Source organism: Chrysochloris asiatica, unplaced genomic scaffold (genome assembly GCF_000296735.1).
Source record: "Chrysochloris asiatica unplaced genomic scaffold, ChrAsi1.0 scaffold00025, whole genome shotgun sequence".
NCBI classification, from domain to species: Eukaryota; Metazoa; Chordata; class Mammalia; order Afrosoricida; family Chrysochloridae; genus Chrysochloris; species Chrysochloris asiatica.
In genome coordinates, this window is record NW_006408543.1 from 6604622 (window position 1) to 6609934 (window position 5313).

The window sequence follows — 5313 nt, forward strand, 5'->3', positions numbered from 1 at the left end:
TGGGCTGAGTATCTGTCAGCCGTTTGGTTTTAAGTGGATAGTGTCTCTTTAAATTTCGAGGAGATCTATGCACATGCGTAGTAGAACCCTCCGAGGGTGGGGCTGGAGTATTCACTAGCTCAGGCACCCCTATAGATACCAGAATGGGGGTACGCAGACAACAAAGGATCAACGACAAGATACCAAAAAAAAAAAAAGAATATCCACACCTCTACCTCTTTGGCTCTGTCAGGCATCCGTGGCTGCTCTGATCCTTTCCCCACTTGGCCCCACACAAAATGGCGGCTCCTGGAGCAGCTGAGCGTCCCGAACCAGGAAGCAATGGATTTCTTGCTTCTGCCACAAACTCCCCAGCTGTAAGTCTTCCAGCCTTCTAGATAGATTCTTCTATATGTGGTTCAGAGTACTGGGACCATCCCCTGAGCCTTCTTGGTCCTGTATTCTGTGTTGTTCCCAGCAGAGCTCTTCACTACACTTCCACCCTGTCCGCCATCTTTTTCCAGAAGGCTCCCTTCCATTCTTAATATTAACAATCGGTGTCATCTTTCTTCTTATCCCAACCCATCCAGCTAGAAGCTTATTCATTTTATCAATCTTTACAAAGAACTATATTTTTGTTTTGTTGATTACTTTCAACTGCCTTATGCTTTCTGCTCTTTTCATTTTCATTTCTTCTTTCTGCTTATTTTGGGTTTAATTTTTTTTTTCTAATTTCCTCAAGTGCAAGACTAGATCACTTTTTAATATAAACATTTGATGCTATAAATTTCTTTTTAAACTCTGTGCTCCGCAAATGTTGGTGTGTTTTGTTTACATTTTCATTCATTTGAAATAGTTTCTGATTTCACATGTGATTTCTCCTTTGACCTGTGGATCAACAAGAAATGCAATGCTTAATTTACAAGTATTTGGGGGAATTTTCCATATTTTTGTTGTTGTTGACTTCTAGTTTAATTTTACTGTGTTCAGAGACCATATGTGTGTGATATGTGACCATTTAGGTTTACTGAGACTTATTTCATAACCCAATATATGTTCTATCTTGGTGAATGTTCTTTTTGTTCTGCTGTAGGATCAGCACTGGGCTGTGAATCACAAAGTCGGCAGTTCAAACCCACCAGCTGCTCCGTAGAAATCCTATACAGGGTCGCTATGAGTCAGAACTGACTCGATGGCACTTTGCAACAACAATTTTGCTTTGTTAATGTGAATTCGCTTCAGCTGCTTCATAGTGTTGGTTGGTAGTGAGGTTTTTATGTCCTTATTCATTTTCTGTTTATTTGTTTTACCAAATACTAAGAAAGGAGCGCTCAGAAGAGCATTGAATTTTCAAATTGTCATTGTGGATTTGTCAATTTAAAAACATTTTATAGTCCAAAGTTCTACTATTATCTACAAATACATTTATAATCATTGTTGTTGTTAAGTGCCGTCGAGTCGGTTCCGACTCCGTGACCCTATATAGGGTTTCCGAGGAGCAGCTGGTGAGCTTGAACCGCTGACCCTGCAGTGCAAACAGCTTTGCAGTCTGGCGCATTAGCCCACAGCGCCACACCATCCTTTTAATGAATTGCACTGCTGGTGTGGTGCTGTAGAAGAAACACTAGCCCACAAGTCAATTTGAACCTCAAGGTCGGAGGTTCAAACTCACCAACTGCTCCATGGAAACCCTAAACAGGGTAGCTATGAGTCAGAAATAACTAGATGGCACTTAAAACAACAACAAGTTGTTGAAACTTGTCATAGGCCCTTTTTTAAAGTAATTTTCAGCTCTTTTGTCTGAAACCCACTTAACCAAAACCAAAAGTCAAAAACCCATTGCCACCGAGTAGGACTACTTGCTAGAGTTTCTGAGACTGCAGATCATTATGGGAGCAGGAAGCCTCATCTTTCTCCTGCAGAGCATCTAGTGGGCTTGAACCGCCTACCTTGCAGTTAACAGCCCAACACCTATCCCTCTGGTCCCTGGTGAAGCAAATGCCCTTGTAGTTCATTATTGCCCATTCCCATTTCCAAAGCAATTAACAGGGAAAGAAGAAAAAAATTAAGTGTTAGCTTAAATGCATTGACCAACATGAGACTGGAGATTAATACTGAATCAGTAACAAAGTATCCATTCCCAAAATAGTGAGAAGTTCAACTCTTGGTGGATGTACTTGCGCTACAGAGAATTTGCAATATCCCTGTAGAATATCAAGAGTTGTGTGGATGCCCAACTTTCTAATATAACTCTAAAGTTGTTGTTGTTGTTGTTAACTCTAAAGTAGTCTTTACTAAATTTCCAGCAATGCACAAAATTTCACTGTGAAACCCATATTTGGTAAGCTTTAGTAACTCAGTAAGTTACTGCTAAGTAAACATCACTCATTGTTGTGATTGTTGTTAAGTGCTGTCAAGTTAGTTCTGACTCATAACAACCCTGTATAGGGTTTCTGAGGAGCAACTGGTGAGTTTGAACTGCTGACTTTGTGGTTCAAGCCAGTCTTATGGTCCAGTGTTTATACAGCAGTGCCATGTCAGGACATCACATCAGTCACACACATTTACAAAAAAGATCTGGGGTTGTGCCTCTCTCTGTGGTTACAAATAGTGGTTAGGAATCAGGATGCAAGCCTTAAGATCAGCAGTTCGAAACTACCAGCTGTCCACGGGAGAAAGATGAGGCTTTCTGCTTCTGTAAAGATTTACAGCCTCAGAAACCCTGTAGAGGGTCCCTATGACTCGGAACCAACTCCACAGCACACTACCACCACCACCAACAACTACCAAGAACCAGATTGAGAATGTACATTTCCAATCAGTTTACATGTCCCTTAGCCCCCGTGGGCAGTGGACCACAGATGAAGAAACATTTCCATATGAGCCCCCATCCAACAAACTGCTTTCTGATTCTCTTCAAAGGAAATACTTGGCTTTCCCTGAAGAACTGCTATGGTTGTTTCTTCACTAATGACAATACTTACTCTATCTGTTTTCCCTTTGGCTGCCAGGAAGCTCAAATGCAAACTTGTAAATCAACTGTAGAATCATTCACAATTCCTCTATTCAAATTTTCATTTTCCCTTATTCTGCTTATTATTCCTATTATTTTTAATGCAGTGAACATGTTTCTGGTAGTGGGTTATGAGTTGGGCTGATAACCACAAGGTCAGCAGTTTGAATCTACTAGCTTCTTTGCAGGAGAAAGATGAGGGTTTCTGCTCCCATAAAGATTTACAACCTCGGAAACTCTATCCAGGGTCGCTATGAGTCGGAATCGACTCCATAGCATATAACCACCATCACCACATGTTTCTTATCTATCATCTTCTCTTTTGCTCTTACTTTTTTTGCGTGTGGAGAAGGTGGTCCTGGCATGAATTGATAAATTCCACACAATATGACTGTGTGATGCATCCTCTCCGATCCTGGCCACTGCCCTAAACTGTGGTAATCCCCTCAGATGCTTCAAAGCCTCTAGAAATGTAATTGTATATTTAGAGAGGGGAAACAAAGGCATTGTCCTGCAATCCCTTCCTGGCAAATGAGCACACCTGGCTAGGTTGGCACAAGGTGACTGAGGAGCCAGATGCCATTCTGACAGCACAGCCGTGGTGGAACCGCTACGTGGGGATGGTCTTCTGGGCATCTGACCAGCATGTTTACTAGCAGGTCCTGGAGTCCCAGGACCATGATGTTGTCATCTCAGGGATATTGTATTGATGAGGAGCGGTTCCACTGACTGCTAAGGTGTGTTAAGAAACAAAGATGGCTGCACCTGAGACACTCTGTCGTCCTGAGGCAGGTAAGGCAAAGAACGCTCCAGTTGGAGCATTCATGGAGCCCAATCCAGAGTAAGTTTATCTTCATGTCCAAGATCCAGAGGGTGGAATCGAGAGAAAACAAGGATGTGTTTTATCTTTGGTTAAAGGTGCCTCATTAAAAGGCACGGGCATAAATTACTTTTCCTTTAAACAAAAAACAAAAAAACCCATCATGTAACATTAAGAAAACGACCGAGTAGAAAATGTCAGGGGCAGAGAGATGTGTGAGTTCGCAGCTGTTCACAAAGTGGGCCAGGGGGCTCCCCGTGTGTCTCCAACTGCATAAATTAAAAATATTGACTGCAACCGAACTAGCATTTGCAATCAGCTCCACGTTGCAATGTGTTATACAGAACATTTGCTTTTTAAAAAATTAAAATATGAATCAAATTCAGAAGACAAAGAAGTTCAACTTCTCGGGCAGGTGGGGGAGGTGGGGAGGGGGGAATCAAATACATCATCCAAAGGTCACAATTCCTAGACAAATTGCTATTAAAATTTATTACTTGTTTGCAAAATGCACTGTTGATCATTGGTACCTGCTGAATGCTTGGGTACCTCTGACAAAAGTAAGCAAGTGAATACACAAAGCCCTCTGCATTTATTGGGGTGGGGCGGGAGGTGGGAAATCAGTACCTGGGGTGCTTAAACCCAGTTAGGGGGAAGGTGTAGAGGGGGAGGCTGCCGGGAGAGGGAGGGCGGAGCCTTGAGGAAGGACTGGTAGCTCAGAATAGAACAGAAGATCTCATATGCATACAAAGCTGGACAATGAATAAAGAAGACATCTTCAGGGACCCCAGGGTAGCCAGGCTCTGGGCAAGTTCATACCCTTCCCCAGAGCTTCAGGGATGGCATTGGTTGGGCTGCTGGGCAGGAGCCCAGAGAAGCTGATGCTCAAAGGGGTCTGTGAACTGAGTGGTCAAGGCAGAAGAGAGAGTGGAAACGGCCAAGAAGGGCGGAGCTGCAAAAGTGTGAGGACAGAAAGGCAGAGGGTCCAGAGGGACCCAGACAGACAGGTGAAGGAGATGCAGAGAGACAAGTGAGAGTAAGAAAGCTGAGTAACAGAGTTCAAACAGGAGAGTGACTGAGAGAGAGAGAGACAGAGAGAGACAGAGAGAGAGAGACAGAGAGAACAGGAGAGCCAGGCCACAGGAAGAGAGAGAGAATGGGAGATGGACAGACACACAGCGAGAGAATGAAAAGTGAAGTGACAGAGAAGAGAGAGAGAGACAGAGATAGACTGAGAGGAGAGAGAGAAAGTGAAGAGACAAGAAGGAGGAAGAGAGAGACACAGAAGAGACAGAAAAGAGAGGGAGCGGTTGAAGAGAGAGCAGGAACCAGGGCAACAGGAGCTAGGACTTGCTCACATCTGCCAGGTCTCTCAACCCCTCCCTCGAGGGGCAGCCAGCCCAATCAGCGCCCCGCCTCCACCCACCTCCGGAGCTGCCCCCCTCCCCACATGCCAGCCACCCCCTGCCCAGCTGCCTGGAAGCAGCCAGGCACTCCGGGC